The sequence below is a fragment of the Pocillopora verrucosa genome, chromosome 3 (assembly GCF_036669915.1).
Source record: "Pocillopora verrucosa isolate sample1 chromosome 3, ASM3666991v2, whole genome shotgun sequence".
NCBI lineage: Eukaryota > Metazoa > Cnidaria > Anthozoa > Scleractinia > Pocilloporidae > Pocillopora > Pocillopora verrucosa.
In genome coordinates, this window is record NC_089314.1 from 13,484,030 (window position 1) to 13,501,105 (window position 17,076).

At 36.2% G+C, this 17,076-nt stretch overlaps 1 protein-coding gene across 17 annotated transcripts in view; it reads left to right on the top strand.

Moving 5' to 3' along the window:
• Nucleotides 1-17,076, top strand: part of LOC131771961 (gamma-aminobutyric acid type B receptor subunit 2) — a 54,751-nt gene that overhangs the window by 373 nt on the left and 37,302 nt on the right. For 5 of the 17 annotated variants that reach the window (XM_059087838.2, XM_059087852.2, XM_059087846.2 and 2 more), the window contains exons 1-2: nucleotides 6,354-6,597; nucleotides 9,256-9,314. The gene's annotated coding sequence lies outside the window, so the exon portion shown is untranslated. Of the gene's footprint in view, nucleotides 1-2,183; nucleotides 2,318-6,352; nucleotides 6,598-9,255; nucleotides 9,315-12,852; nucleotides 12,911-13,903; nucleotides 14,112-16,591; nucleotides 16,704-17,076 lie in introns of those variants that run through there. The other 12 variants (XM_059087842.2, XM_059087850.2, XM_059087855.2 and 9 more) reach the window with 7 other exon arrangements.

Consider the following 17,076-nt stretch of genomic DNA (forward strand, 5'->3'; position numbering starts at 1 on the left):
TTGAGAGTTACACAAACGTTTTCAATCCGGCAGCTAATATTGTTAGTGAATGGCAAAAAAAAAAGGAAACCGCACGAAGTGTTTTAACCGGATAGGTTTCACAGAAAACGTATAGAATGTTCTTTGAGTTAACTGGTTATGATATTGGTAACGTTAATGAATTTCAACGGAAACGAGTCTGCATCTAATAACAGGTGAAATAAGATTTGCATATTTTCAGCTTTTGTCTGCAATTATGGAAAGCCAGTAGTTAGATGGTGCCAGCTTTCTGCTGAAATTCAATGTTTCCAACTGACGTCTAGGCTAATTTCAGGAATTGAATTTGCTCGACAAAGCCGGCGGAACTTTACACCTGTAATCCAGGAAATTTCATCTTGATTCTGAGTTGCGCCGTATTTCAAGATTATCCTTTTAAAAAACCAACTTAATCTCTTGTTAGAGCAAATATTATTTATTGAACTGAGAGTTGGAGTAAGGGTTACCTCTCTTCAATGTTTTTCCTCTGCGACACCGGGGCAATGAAATGGTGAGATTAAAACTTGCCTCGAGAAATTACTTATCAGGGTGCTAGCTAACCATTTTGTGGCATGCACCGCCCTTTTCTTTAACTGGAGTTTTAAAGCACCGCTCCTCCATGGCGAAAAGGTGATAACACCCCGTGGCGTTTAATTTAAGCCCAGAGCTTAACCCGCCGAGGTTGTTGAATCGGGTTTACCAGTTGATTATACAACAACACTCCTCACAGCACTACGAAGTATTTTGATCGAGGATATGCACTGTCGGCTAAAAGCTCCTTTCCTAACGTGCGCGTACTTTAGATTTACATTAAAACTTTGTTCGTTGTACTTTATTTGCTCACACAAATCAATTATTTAAATTCCGTTTCTATATAAAATCTACTCAGCGACATTCTATTTTACTTTCTTAAAATACAGATATTTGAATATGTCCTGGGAATTGACACATTATCACATCACTGCTAGATTGTGCAAAATGCACGTGACTGAGCGAACTGTAACAACTAATTTCCTGTTCAAAATAAAAGTGGAATTCAACTTTCCATAATACTTTTTAAAATTTGAACCGATCTTTCAGAATTACAAAAAAACGAAAAAAGCAATAAAATGACGTGGTTTCAATCGAAGGGTTAGACGGTTGGCAAACTTTGAAAGAAAAAACCGAGTTTCTGATGAATTCAATCTTGTTTAAGACGTTAGGTTTGATAGGAAATTTAGTGGGTTGGTCTCAACTATTACAAAACTTCCGGGGGAAAAATGAGATATTCTAATGATTTGTAATTAGCGGTCAAATATGACTTCAGAGAAAAACAAAACAAAAACAATTGAATTGCGAAACTTTCCTTCTTTTCACTTTCAAGTTAATTTTCTCTTTCTTAGCGTATTTTCTCAATCGAGATACTTAAGCTGACTTCAAACGTGTTTTAAGCAGCTCTAAAACATTTTACTGCATTTTAAAACTGAGATGAAACACTGCCCCCCTGAGTACCAGGTTAATGAAGGACTAAAAAAAAAAACTTTGCTAAAACTAGATGATTCAACGGTTTTAGCTTTCAAAATAAGTTGAATACTTGGGCAAGCAGTTGCTATCACAATTGTCTAGCAGCCTCTTTTCATAGAAGAAAATTATTTTGTTTGATTGGATTTTACACTTTGTAATATTCCCACCGGATCTAATGAATATCTTTTGTGACAGTTATTTTCAAATTCATTTCTTTCTCCGTGGCTGGTCCAAAAATTTTACAGGTATCCCAAATAAAGGTTGAAAACCCAATTATATCGAGCTGTAGGAGTTTTGTTTGCGCAAGAGACTTCAAATGCTATGCAATTGACAATGTTTTGTAATGTCTGACATTAGACTGAAAAACACTGAATCTTAATAGTGTAAATAAGATTTATTTTCTTTTGAAATGGGTTCTGTCTTTGGACATGCCTAAGTCTTGTACTTGATTCACATTTACAGTGCAAGATCGATAAGTCGTTTGAAAAATAAAATTTTTTAACATCTTATTAAAACACGTAGAAAGCACACTTTTCAATACACATACTTTGTACTACCGCCCTGGAAATTAACCATCGTTAGACTCCGCCTTCTACGTAAAAACTGAAAGCAAAAGTGGTGTCATTTAACCATTTATCGGGAAGAGCGTTTCCTGTTGCAACGCGGGCCCAAGGAGTCATCGCTCTTATCAGGTTCGCTTTTTCTAATTGTGAATCGGACGCTATAATCTACCGTAAAAATCAGCCCGTTTACTATCACATCTGAACAAGGGGATTCCGTACTCGAGGATTTCATTAAGGTATTTTGTAATAATCATTTTGATGTTGATGTTATTTGCTTCCCAAGTGTTGTTAGCGTTCTGATGAAAGAGAATTTCGACGCAAATTTAAATATTACTACAACGACGGTGTCTTAAAAATATGCAGAATCCCTTTTCCAAACGTCCTTTCTTTAACCCAATGTTGGTTATTAGAATTCTTCCTTCGCCCGACCACCAAAGCTTTTCTGGTAAGTAAAGATACAAAAAATTTGGAGTCGGACATTTTATTTGTTATTATTGATACAAAGCCGGGAATTGACACCAGCGGGCACCAAAAGCAATCATTTTCAACTTTCACTCAGGATTCATTACGCTCTCGGGCCGCCCCTGCTCTCAACGTAAGCGTTTATCCCCTTAAAACAAAAAGGAAAAACAAAACAAAAATCTAGTTGGAATTTTACCATCTTGTAATACCTACGTCCATTTCAACTGTGGAAACGAACCTACAGGCAAATTCGAGACCTCTTCGCGAAATTAAACAACAAAATCTATGCGATTCTTTCACTGCGTAAAGTCAATTTTAAAGTACTGTAGCCCAAAGGAATATGAATCATTTTAGATGATATAGGAAAATTCACGTAGAATTTTACATTCTGGAGATGAAAATACTATTAACCTGACGAAAAATTGCAATTTATAACTTGTGTGGGCGAAATAAGATCTCTTTATGATTGTGTGAACCTTTTGCGAAAGTTCTTAGTTTCGAGCCTTACATGTAACCGAAGAAAAGAAGACTCTGTCTGTTAACAATATTGCTTTATCATGCCGTGAATTACACTGCAAACGCTTTATTTTCGTGTCTCTCACCCAATATTTCTCATTATCATTTCAATAAAAGTGTACGTATTATTAAACAAAACATATTGAAGAAAGGGAAAAGTCCTAAAAAAATTACATCAAATTCTGTAAGGCTTGAGGCTAACATTTCGAGAAATAACTTTTTCGCTACATTTTTTTTTTTATCTGAGAACATTAATGGCAGAGAAATAATCAAATAACATACGTGTTATCCTGCCGATATCTCTTTCCACCTTCATAACCTATTTATTTACCTGGGTTGTTGACTGAAGCGAAAATATCGCTTTTATTTTATTATTTCCCGCCAAAAAGCGAGGGAATTATACGTAATGTTTCAGCTGCTTATCCAATTTCAAAGATTTTGAGCGATATCCGTGGCTGCGATACCAAACACCCAAGAAAAAAAGTTTATTTAAGGGCGCTGAAAATTAAGTGAGGAAAGGAAAAGACACTGTTTGTCTAGCAACAGAACATAGTCAAGACAACACAAGTAAACTTACACTGGTCATGACGCCATGTTGGTAATGTATCTCAAAACCATTAAACAAGTTTATCAGGCAATTTACTCAAAGAAGCACAGTAAGAATATGCATTTTCGAGAATAGACTCTGGTCATATGTGTATAATTGAAAACAGCCCGATTATCAACTGTGATTTCTCTTTCATATCATTGAATATTCTTCGTATGTAAACTGAGATCTTCAGATGCAATGATCAAAACATGTTTTGCTACGTTTGAATTCTTCATCAATTCTTAAGCTGTCTTAATCTACTGAGCTTCATGAGTTTGCAACGACTTCTGTTTAATTGAAATAACCGCTTTGCAAAATAAGTTAGATTTCGTTCTAGTTTATCTACTAGTATGGTAAATTTTGACTCATGAATTGAGCCACTCTGAATCAGTAGCTTTATTAAATAGGAATATGATATATCACATTTCTGAAAAATGTTTTTACCCAGCAAATGACAGATCGTCAGCGTGAAAAGCTATTCCTATCCTGTCTAATTGTTTCTTAGAGGAGAAAACCCGACAAACTGTATTCCAACTTTGCTGATCAATTGCAAAATATTGTGGGCTAAATATTTTTTAAAATGCTTACAAAACGCTAAATACCGGTAAAAAATTGTTGAGAAGATTTCAATTTGAAATTATGGAGTGATATCACCCTTATAGATAACAGCTGTTGTTACATCTGATAAGAAGTGCAAAAAGGAGCAATATTATTGAACGAGACATCGTGAACGAGAGAACATAGCTGCAGCTTTTGCGCACGTTTTTTTAATCCATAAGAACTTTCAGCCTTTGAAATAATTCAAATGTTAGCCCAACGTTGTTTGGAAAGAAAACTAAGTGTAAAGCCGCAAAGTTTTAACTGAACATCTTAGAAGTAGATGGGATCCAAGTCAAAATTATGTTGCTATGACAATGTCAAGTCTACTCCAATCAAAAGCGTTCAATGTCACCGTAGATTTAGAGTGCCGCTGAGCCAGCATGATGAAAAAGATCAATTGCGAGTTCTGTAAGGTTACCAAATAAGATACTAAACTCATCGTAGTTGGGAAATTCATAACAGTTGTGGTGTTAAACGGTAATGTACCTCTTATTCACGAAAGATCTGAGAGAAAAACTGAAAGACCAAGAGAATTTTTCTCCGCAGCTCAGTGGTCATGACAGTCAGTGTCAGAATTACGCGGCTTCATTTTAAGCCCTACAAAAGTTAAAAAAGAAACATGAACATAACCAAAACATTTTCGCGTTGCGAACAGGCCCTCAGCGGAAGACTTCAGATAGCTCTCATTTTGATAGTGACGTCATTTGATGATAGTTCTTCCGGAGCAGATCAAGACATACCAAGTTCCTTTCAAATCTAAGATTCACAAAAACGATTTTCAGTCGCCCAGAACACACAGAAAAAGTAGTGGTGAAGAAAGCTTAACCTGATGGCATCACAGAGGAATTCGAAATGGACTAACGATCGGGTTGATCGGTCCTTTGCGTCAAAGTGTCAGCGTCAAAATTAGCAAGCGTCCTCAGTTGCCATGTACCAGTATTCTAAATGACAAACTCTTCTCCAAACTGGCAGTTAAAAACTGAAACCACAAGAACCCTTAATGAGGACATCTTACGAAAGTTTATGTAGCTAAGTGTTCGTTTGACTCCGGAAATTTACAGACACTTGTCTGTTTAAACTAAGTTTCATTTTTCTTCCCATACAAACGTTTTCAAATAAGTATTTCAGGCTGTCATTTCTCCAACTTCTGATTTAAGTTGACGTTATCTATGAGTGGTAAATAGACGTCTCCATTTTTTTAAAGTTTCCATTACATGGTCTATTTACTCCATGTTGCAATAGCAGTTTCTCTCTCATTGCAAGAAAGGTCGAAAGTTTTAATTAGTATCGATTTCTTGTGAACTTGCGGTTTGTTCCCTGCAGCAGCTACAGCCCTCAATATTTACATCTCTTTCACATTCCCTTCTTTTTCAAACCAAATTTGCATTTTTCGATACGACACTCATAACTTGCTTCACGTACTAATTATGAATTTCTGCAGTAGAAAAGCGCCATGGATTTAAAAAAATTGACACAACAGTCAGATTTAATTACGATTTTTACGCAGAGAACTTTGTTTTGAATTTTAAATATCCCAACAATAAAACAATATTTCCTGAGTGACAGTACAAATGATGCAATAATCTAGATAATGGCGTTCTTTTGTGACATCCATTAAGATGCTTTTAGTTCAGTCATGTTTTATCGCCCGTTGTCAAGGTGACTATTCGGACTGAGACAGGAATCTAACGCCACTTAAACTCCGGACATTGTTCAACATGACGTACAGTATTCACGTCGTCCGGGGCTTATTCGCAAACAAACCACTTTATGCCAAAACGCAATAAAAACACCCACTGGTTAGCAATTATCTTGCACCAAACTAAATTCAAAGATCTGTCTCAAGCTTGTAAATGTTTCATTTTAGATGGGCGAATTTAACAAATGAGCGAGACGAGGTAAGAAGGAACCTCGATCCGCGATTTAATTTAATGATGTTCATTGGGCCTCAAGTACGTGTTTTGCGGGGTTTTTTTTTGTTTTAAAGTTCAACTTGACCTATCTGACATATAATACTCAAATCCCTTACAGAGCTCTTGACGACATTCTACGTAGGTTTAAGTTAGACAGTCTGGTATTTCCTTTTATGTCAACCAAAACGATTTATCGTCACAAGAACGGAACTTCCAAATTCGTGAAAGAAATTTAACAGTTTCAGATCTGCATCGGTTAGACAATAGTATTATACTTTGCTTTATTAGCATAACAACTTCATTAGCCACTGAAAACCGAGAGATTTCTTGTGGGAACTGAAGACAAACACGATTTGTGGGTTGGAAGATAAAAATTGCGTTACCTGATTTTAACTAAATCGACAGTCGTGGCTCTCCAGCTAAACTTCAAATCATAGTAAGTACAGTAACAGTGCTTTTGGCTTTCCTTTAGCTGCACCGCCTGGGCAATACAATTAATGATTTATAACAGAAAGATGGAATCTTTGACAAGCTTATTTAGTAGCATTCTGGTGATATTATAAACAAAAGAAACAAACAAAAGAAATATGGAAATATTTATGTTTGATACTAGAGAAAGGCGGGATGATGACAGAACTTCAACGGAAGTCTGCTTTAAGACGATGACAAAATATTGGGATTTAAACTTTTTCACAGTCTATTCTCTGCACAGTTGTGAGAGCCAGTGTCTTGCGCGAACCGTCAAACTGACCGATAACATCTATTTTCCACAGACGGAATGAGGAAAGTAAACAACGTTTCTCCGACTAGTTGCAAGTAGTCTAAATAATAGGGGGGATTAACACTCAGGTTTTGGTAAAACGAGAGGCGACAAATTGCGAGGACTTTGTAATGAAATCTAGGATCGGAATACTTACATTTCTTCAACCGAATACGTGAATTTTGGTGATAAGTTATGTCCGCCGCGAGTTCGGTGACAAAAGCACAAAACCGTGTGTATTTCATCGGTCGAATGGCTCACTGGGGAAACAAGAGAGGATTAGGAAAGAGTTTATGTATATCATAGCAGGGAAACCTAAAATTATAGGGAATACTGTTCATTCGTTTTTGAAAATTACTCCTCCGGAGTTGACGTGCACCAGCAACAGGGAATCGTGCAATCAATGCTTGTCTTTTGGTCATAAATCTTCCAAATTTTAGTCGTTTATTGCTTTTTCTCAGGTAAGGAGCTCAAGATATTATAAAAAGCTATTCGTTGAAATCATGACAAATGTAGATTGAGTTGTTTGATTATTTTAATAGATATTGGCAAGAGAGGCAATCAGAAAACTGTGACGGTGTCAAAATATTGTCAAACAAATGCTTAAGGGCTAAGAAACCTCTATATACACACCCGCCTTCAAAAAGCGTTGCAATTTAGAAATACACAATAAATATATTTGTATACCTTTTCTTTTCTCATCGAAAAGATGATGCACAATGCGTGTATATTTCATAGCAAAGGAAAAGACACCGTTGTTGTTGTTAGCGGCTATTGTACTTTCCTTTTGAGAAAATGTCCCTATAACTTACTCTATCAACACCATTTGAAAGGAAAAACAAAAGGTGTATATATTTCATATATGTCTTAAAATTGCGACGCTTTTGAAAACGGGTTTATATATATATATCTATATATCGTTTTAAGCAAAAAATGGAAAATATAAATGATATTTTCCTGAGTTGACATAAGATAAGTTAAGGTTTTCCGATCAGATCCTCGTCACGTGCTCTTTTGATAGGTGTCTGTTGGTTCGTATAATTTCGCCTTTAGATTCCACTCTGTATCAAAACCGGAAACTTCGTGAAGTCGTTCATAAGGGGTCCTTAGCAAGGCAGCCAAGCAGTCTGAAGAATGACAACAGAACACCCATATTCAACTACAACTTACTGACTTCTCTGCCAGAAAACAATTAACAATAATTATGATCAGATAACCAATCAGATTTCCAGGAAATTCCTGCTAAAGGGTGTATATATACATATATATATATATGTATATAAATGAATGTGGGGGTAGAGTCTACCTTGGCATAAAGTGCTCAATGCTGTGGTAGCAGTGCTAAGTATACATGTATATGTATATAATATATATAGTGAGAGAGTTTATAGTACAAGTTAGACAAATTCAGACCCAGAAGAGGTGACATAACTCATTATACTGTGCATCATTGAGTTCCTTGCACTTCGTTATAACATCATATCAATTGCAATTGGACAGACTGAAGTTGTACTATGAATAAAGTGGGTAAGTTTTAAAAGAAACTGTGGTGCTGCGTCGGTTGGGGTATTATAAAATACTTTGGTTTTATTAACTGAGTTGATAATGTAAATTGGCCGTTGTAAAGAGTTTCTTAAGCTGACGTTTCGAGGGTTTACCCTTCGTCAGAACGAAACGTCATCTCAGTTGATAAAACCAAATTATTTTGTATTATGAAATTAGCTACCCCAACAATGAATTCTTTCAAATTGAAATAACTCACCGGATCTTTCCCTCAATTGCACATTTTCTTATTAACCTTACAAGAGGAATGACGATTTTAGATACATGAAATTCATATATTTGTACTGCGGTGAAGAAACGAAATTAAGAGATCCTCGCAGCCAAGAACGCTACTGAATTGCACCGGTATCACACCGGTATCGCAGAGGTCATGGGTTCAAATCCCGTACGGGCCTGAATTTTTTTCAGGTACTATTTTCAACTACTAGTTTAGTAGTGTTCTTAGCTGCGAGGATCTCTAAATTTCTTTACAAGAGGAAGTTTTTCCCTTGATATCGCTGGTTATATCACTGGTCAGTAAGCCACGTGACGTGTCATTACCGACCTTGCGTGACTGACTATTGTATTAAAATGTAAGAGGGATCCTTGTCACGAAATGGGGTGTTACAATCTCTTGTGTTGTGTTTGGCTAGAGTGACCAAGCTCTTAAAATCTGACCAATAGTTTTATTAATGTAAATTTGCATCGATTTTTTTGATATTCGCGTACTGAGCTGACTTACAGTTGATAAACCATCAGATCCATTCAGTGATTTGACAATTTTCATTTCAGGCTAAATTAAGGAGATTGAGGAGAGCAAAATAGCTATTGCTGGTTTCTGGATCACTGAGGTAAGTTTTTTTTCTCGATTTAAAGTTAAAGTGTCGCAATCAGTTGAAAGAGACACTTATGTAAGCGCTTTATGCAAATTTCTTTAAAAATTTGAAATGCCTAATGTTACTCTTTCGAAAATCAATTTAAATCCTACGGTTTCCATCAATGGGACTTGACAGAAACTCATGGAGAATTCCTTTAGTTTTGCTTTTTTTCAGACTCTCGCTTTTTGGTAGGAAACCATGTGGTAAACTTAAAATAAAGGATAAGTATAAGGAAAATCTCCAAGATCTTTTAGCTGTCACTCTATGTAGAAAAAATACGTCCTGCCAAAGACACATTTATCGTTATGTTCAAAATTAAACGCAATTTAACAGGTCAAAATTACGACAAATGTTTTAATTTGAGTAAATCTACTAAATCATTCATGCAAGTTGATTTTCCACTGATTTTTTATTTTACATTTTGAGATTAAAACAACGAAACATATTATTTAACCACATAGGATATTTTCAATTCGATTGATAACTATAGAAAGCTTAGTTCAAATCAAGTTCATAACCGAGTTAGAGCTCTCTCATAGAAGGAAAAAGGATTGATGTATAAATTCCTTTTTTGCGAAGAAGAAAAAAGTTACCGCCAAGTCGCTAAATGATGAAGCCATATATCAATAGGCATAATTTACATAAAAAGAAATTATAGTTTTGTTCGTTTTCCATTAAGCTCAAGTTGTGTATATCCGAAAGGGAAACATTCTATGAGCTGGTCAGATGCATAACAGAAATTTCTTATTTCCATCCATTTATCTCGATTGAAAGATTAGAAGAGCCTTTTTAGCATGATTCTTTTATGTTTCACAAATGAAATTTAAGCGTTCTCAAACAGGTGACTCGAAGTAATAAGGACAGGAAGCATCTGACAAATCGAATCGAAATGGTAACTTCGGATCGCTTAAATTTTGTCAGTTTTAGACAGTTTGCTTAGATTTTGTTGTTTAACGAAGCAATTTGACCACATTTGCCTTAATTTATAAATGAAAACCTATTTTCTACGGCTTCTAATTGTCTTGATGGTTTAGTATGGCGGACAAATAACAGTTAATGTTAATAGAAGCCTGTGGTCCTTTTTAATCGAGGGCTGAGGCGACGAGCGCATAAAATGACCTCGCGTTTCGTACCTAGCTGACCTGTCAACATCATCAGGGGAGTACTTCTTGGCGTTTGTTCCAAGTTCGATTCGCCATTTACAATTTGACTGAATTTTCTCCATCGTGAGTTCCTTTACTCATTCTTGGTTTATCATCACCTCAACATTGTTTTTCTATTTCACCAAACTAACATTTCGTAGTCATGTTTTGAAAACCGACCTGACGTCGCCTCATCAAAATTAAGAAGTTATGGGCTTTTTCGTTGCTTGCGTCTTTTTTGTACTGTTTCTTTTTTACAATTTTTATTTCTGAGCTACGAAACAATGTATAGCTTATAATTGCTAGGTGATGCAACTCCAAAAAGACGCTTTTTGAAAGTAAGGCGATTCGATTTCGTAAGTGACCCGCACCATCCAGATGCGATGGTCAATGAGCAGAATTCTCTCACTTGCAACTACTTTGTGGGATGTCATGCAATAGCGTTGCGTGGCATTTTAAGGAACAGTTGCAAAGAGTTTTAGATTTAGTGTCGCTAAATAAATAAAAGCAATCACAACGGTTCATGGGGGTGAAGGAAAATGCCCGCAACCGAAGTAAAAACTGCTTATGCTGCGGGAAAACTCGCGATTGGTTGTGGTTTTGAACCTGATTGATTGAGAGAGAGGAGCGATTTTTCTGGATCAATCACCACAATACTTAGTGAAGAAAAACCAAAGCAATGCGGATTACTTTTTGAGTTCCAATTGAAAATTTGGCGAGAAATCCTCAAAACCGCGCACTCTATTAGGCACGCATTACTTTAATAAACAAAAACAATGTCGAAAATAATAGGTTGCCTTTGGCACTCATGCCTTGTATTTGAGAAGTTTAGGACTATAAGGAAATATTGGGAAAATTTTCTTTAGTATATATTTGTAGCAAACCACCCTCAGAAGGTATCGCGTAAAAGAGAACTATGCCTTGTAGGTTATCAGTTTTAAGGTCACTTGGTGGGCTCCTGGAAAATACCAGAAGAAAAGAAAAGAAATTAATCGCATGAGTTCATGACTGCAGACTCGCATCAAGGTGTTTTCGGAACAAATCTGTTCAAGACTGTTCACTGGATTATCGAGAAAAAAGAAAGGCACAAGAGAATTCAGTTTATAAGCAGTCTTGGTCAGATGGTTAATTATTGACTCGCTTCAACCGTGGTGATCATTAATTTGAAAAAACACTTGCCAAACAGATTTCTCTCAGTTCTTTCAACGGCCCATCTTTAAGACTTCCTTTCTTATAAAACGCTTTTTCCTCGCTAGCGTCATCATTTTTTTAGGGACACTAAGTCACGTTATTATCGCTTCGTTCGTCATATCATGTTCTTATGGTTTTTCAGCAAGGCCGCTTTTCTCTAAAAGACCTTATTGGTTTTTTGTGATATTTCTATTTGCATAAGCATGGCGTTTTTGATCAGAAAGATGACAAATATATCAACGACGTTGGTTAAAATTTATCGGCTATTGATTGACAGGTTTTTTCTGACGCCCTTCCCACATCCCGCGAGCGTTTATCACGCTCAAAATATGGCCCATTGCTTCCATAGACGCTTTGTTTATCCAAGTTAAAATCGCTTCAGTGCATCCTAGAGCAAAAGAAAAAAAAAAACCTTCGGTTGCTTTCATAACGTGTACAGTATAGATTTCATTATGTGCCCGAGCAGCACGCGTGTTGTTTCATTTCGTGATGACGTGTGCACGTTTCACGATAGATAAAGATACTTTAATTTATGATTCACTTTCGTTTGCGTTTTGGTTTTTCAATGAAGCTTAACTGGCTGTTATTATTTCTTTCTCGACATTTGAGTCATATGTCACGATTGTTATCGCGATTTTAATCAGTCTTTTAAAGATTGTCTATAATTATATACCAGTGAGGCAATCGATATTTTTACACGAAAGGCCAAAACGTGGTATTATGCAGACAGATTTGCGCGTATATATCTACGCATTTCTATGTAAAAGGAACGTGAAAAAACAATATGTGATGTACAATGTGTTTAAAGAAGAAAAATTCACTGACTAGCTGTCAAACAACCCTGATTAGAGCTTTTTGCCATAATTCCCCGCTTTTGTCGATTCTGAATGGATTTTTATTTTTGCGACAGTCTGTGTCAAGGTAAAAAAAAAATTACTTTAAGCTGCCACTTGGAAAATGCAAAATACTTTTCAAAAATTTTAATACCCTGAAATGTTTTTTCAATCATCTTTTTGTGATGATTAAGATGGATGCGTGTTTATAAACAGTGTCACGTCGGCAGCTCAGGAGCAAGTTTCGCCGCCCAAGTATGCAAATAGTTAACAGTTGGCAGCTTTTTTAATTAATATCGTGCCTTGAAGGAACTGGAAGAATTCCAATGTTTTTTTTCATGCAAGGTAATTCAGAAGACACGAAATTTCGGACCTCGCAGCATTGGTAGAGAGAAAACCGGAGGTATTTATGAGTTTGTGGCTTTGCGTCTTAGCAAGTTATCAAAATTATTGTATACGTAATATTAAATCTGGAGAGCTGAGAGGTTTGCGACCATAAAGATTTACCGCACTAAAATTTATGTCATTCTGGTAGGAGCCTACTACTTCGATTCGAAGAGAGTACGTTTAGCTTCTCTTCTATGTTAAGTTCCAGTCGATTTTTCAAACATTATTAAGTAAAAACGTTACTAATGAAATATCTTTAACGGTGAAGGCGTTATTCATAACGAGTTAGATTTAATTTCAGGTTTTCTTTGTAAGGCAGATAATTGATTTTTTTCGCACGTGTGGTTCTTCGTGTGTTTTCAAACTCGAATATATATATATATATATATATAAATATTTTTACCCTATTTACGGCAGCGATGTACACTATGATTATTTGGAGTTCCAGAATTGTCACTTTCAATCAAAAAATTGGCATGTCAAAAAGAGTAATGTTTAATTTTCATTTTAAAAGTGTTACTTCAAATCCACGGGTCAAACAGCGTGTTATATTCGACGGCAGTAAAAAAAACTTGCCTTTTTTCTTTTCATTTGCACAATCATTGGTTAACTTCACCTAGTTACTGATTGTAATCGGTGCCTTTGATCACTATGAAATTTCCTCGACCGACTACTTGATGAAATCGATACTCGATGGAAATTGATAACAGATCGCTTCCGATTCCGGAAAATGGATTATCAAACCACGAAGAAAAGGCCTTCATGACTATAAGCATCTTCTTAATAAGATTATGTTTGGGAATCTCCTCCCTCTCCTTTTTCCGCATCAATTGTATGAGGTCACGTGTTGCTCTATGAACCAAAGCCTTCTGTTGCTCAATAGATGAGCAAAAGTGGTGAATATGATGACAGATTTGGCGTTCCTTTAATTCCCCACGGGTATTAGATTGCGTTTTTTCCCACTCTTTAGACAAAGATGTCTAATATGTTTCTTTGCTGTCAATCCAAATGTTGGCAGAACGTTCGTGGAATCGTTGGAAACGTCAGCCGAGGTTCAAGGCGACTTTAGTGTTCATAGCTAATTAGGAAAGTCAACTGTTCTTGTTTGAACAGATGCCTTACACGTTACAAAAATTAATGAAATAATCCGATACGGCATCATCCTTAGAAATCAGTCAAAGACGCTGTTCCTTGAATCTGCAGTTTCTGCTGCTAAGGTACTGGAGATCTTTTTCAGCACAGTTTAGAAATTATTTTTACAGGAATCTTTCTAGGTTGAACGGTTCACGTCTGAATTGATATGGCTTTACTAAGAGACGTACTAATGCTTTCCTAGTGATAATTATCTAAAGTTTAGAGCCATTGAATTTATCTGCCATTCCGAGTTAGCAATTGGATCACCCAATACGGAAATATTTTTTTGCAATTCAATAGATTTAACCACTGAATTCCACTGAATAAGATTTGGGCAAGCGGTATGTCGGTAGGAATGAACAGAACCGTATTACTTTGAGCATGTGGCTGAGGGAATGCTGCCTCCGACGTTTGCTCTGTTCAGGAATTTATCTTAGAGTAAGACAGCAAGAAAGCATGAAATATCGCTTCAAAAACTGGAGTTGTAGGATTGCTCTTGAGATTTTCAGTGAATGCGGGAGCCAATGACAGGAAAATGAAACCTGTTTTTGGGGACGAGCAAAAGGAAATCGTCAGACAACGTAACATATATGTGATTTGCCTTACGCATCAAGTAACAAATTTGGAAAGGTTTACTTCGAATCAAAATTTTTACTAATTTTGTTTTAAGGTGATTTCAAGGCAGTGTATATTGGTTTTGACCTTTTTTTTAATGCATCTGCATAACTGACTGCTCTATGTTTAATTAGGAAAGTATTTAGCATTCCTTATGATATTTACTAATTTTGTTTTAAGGCGATTTCAAGGCAGTGTATATTGGTTTTGACCTTTTTTTTAATGCATTTGCATAACTGACTGCTCTATGTTTAATTAGGAAAGTAATTAGCATTCCTTATGATGTCTATGCATAGGAAAAATACTTTGGTCTCAATGCTCACTTGTTCATTTTCTCAATCTCAATCTCTGTAATCTCAAAGACCTCTCTATATTCTTAACAAATGTATCAATAATATGATCAAAGAAGAGCTATTTTAGACAACGTTTTGCGGTTATAGCAAAGTCTCAATAGGGTTAACCTTTAGCCGTATAGGAGCCAAAAAATTCAACCGTCAGGCGTAAAAAGTTGACAAATTCTAACCGTCAGTAGTAAAGAAAGTCGACGGTAAAAAAATTTCCGGTGACAACAATGGAATAAATTTAATCCGTTAGCCATAAAAGCCATCACCCGATTGAGACCCTCTTATCAATAAATCTCACACGCGTCAGAAATACTTCCTTTAAGTCAGAGTATTGCACAATTCATATTCAATCACCTAAATCGTTCTAGCTACGTCAGCTAGGAGAGACTGAAGGCTGGCAAACAGTAAATGTCGAGCAGTATACATCGAGGGAAATAATTTGCATCAGAATAAATTGAAAGTAAGTTTTCAGCAATATGCATACCTCAAGAAACTTCATTGTTGTCTTATCAGATACAAAGCTTACACAATTATTCCTTTTCAGACGTAATTTAGCCCTTTTTTGATTTTTTGCCAATGTACTGTGTCGCAAAACCCACCTTGTATTGTTGACGGCTACCATGTTTACTCGCCAAAATAACGCGGCTTCGCACGCACTATCTGTCTCAATACTGAAAAAATATCAACTAGTATTATTCGCATTAGTCTTAAAATCCATAGTTGTCTTTTTACTTTTTGCTACTGTCATCAGTCACTCTCTCAGGCCCATCCTTACTCGGTAAGAAAGCTGCTTAATGGTTGAATAAACAACGGCAGATTATGTAATATATCCTCTGAAATGACAAACCAAACCCGACGAAAGTATGCTCATTACACTTCGTATGGAAGGCTGATGGTGATCTATAAGAAGCATCGATTCATATGCCATCCGAATTTTTCCGCTTCCTGTCGCCTCCATATTGTTTCCACTTCTGAATTCACAGAAATCGCAACCGCGAGGTCACAGGTTGAAGTTTCAGAATGCTTTTCGCACCAAACCATCGATTGTTACGAAACATGCTGCAAGGATTATTTCGTCATTCTATGATGTGATTACCTTCTTTAAGAGCCTACGGTTCAAGAATTTTGACATCCAACGGTTTTCTTCTTCCTCTTTCGTTTATTGCAGCTATTTTAAGCTCGCAATGTCAAATGTTGTTTTTGTTTCGAAGCAATTTCGTACCACAAATATCCTATCGAGAAGCCTCCCCTTTTTTTTATTAGAAAAACAAAGCAAAAGTAAACTTTTCAATCATCTATTCCTGTTTTATTTCTTGAGTATTTCGACTTTTTGAAAGCCAATTCCTTCAAAGGGTCTCTGGAAAATAAGGAAGTGCATCATTTACATTAAATTTTCCCGATCATTGCCATTCACGAAATGAGTAATTATATTTTCGCAATGTCGCCTCAATTAATTTTGTCCGAAAGCGACGTACTGTTCAACCAGCTGATTGATAATGATGCTTCAAACAAAGATGTCATTTTGGTAAATGATGGCGTGTTTATACTGCGTGCAATGGACTTCCGCAAAGTAAAAATATAAATGATTGTATCCTCTCTCCAAGGATTGGAAACTTGAAAGTGATATTGTGATACGGCGGCCGGGAACATCATTACAATACAGGCTGGACAATTCCTGACAAAGTAAACTGGAACGTATTTTGAACGACCGACAAGGTAAATTTTCCAGAAAAAAAATATGAATAGTCCTACCAAAAGCGATGTTTTCACTTTCTCCATCTATTATTAGCAGTTAACCAATATTTCACATGGTTGTTCCTCTCGGAAAAAACCCAGTCTTTAACTTTCAAGTTCCTCGTTTGCAATCTGACCAATCTGTGTTGATCTTGGCATTCTCAGCTAAACAACCTAAGCTGATCGAAGTCGCGTCTCTGGATTTCGGTTCATTACCTAACTTGCTGTATAGCATTCAGAATACGAAGGTCCTTCATGAATCCAATGACAAACTTTATCAGTATACTTAATTAACATGCGGCATTCTTGTTTTCGGTGCTATCATATTCTCTCGGCTTCCTATCAACTTTTTTGA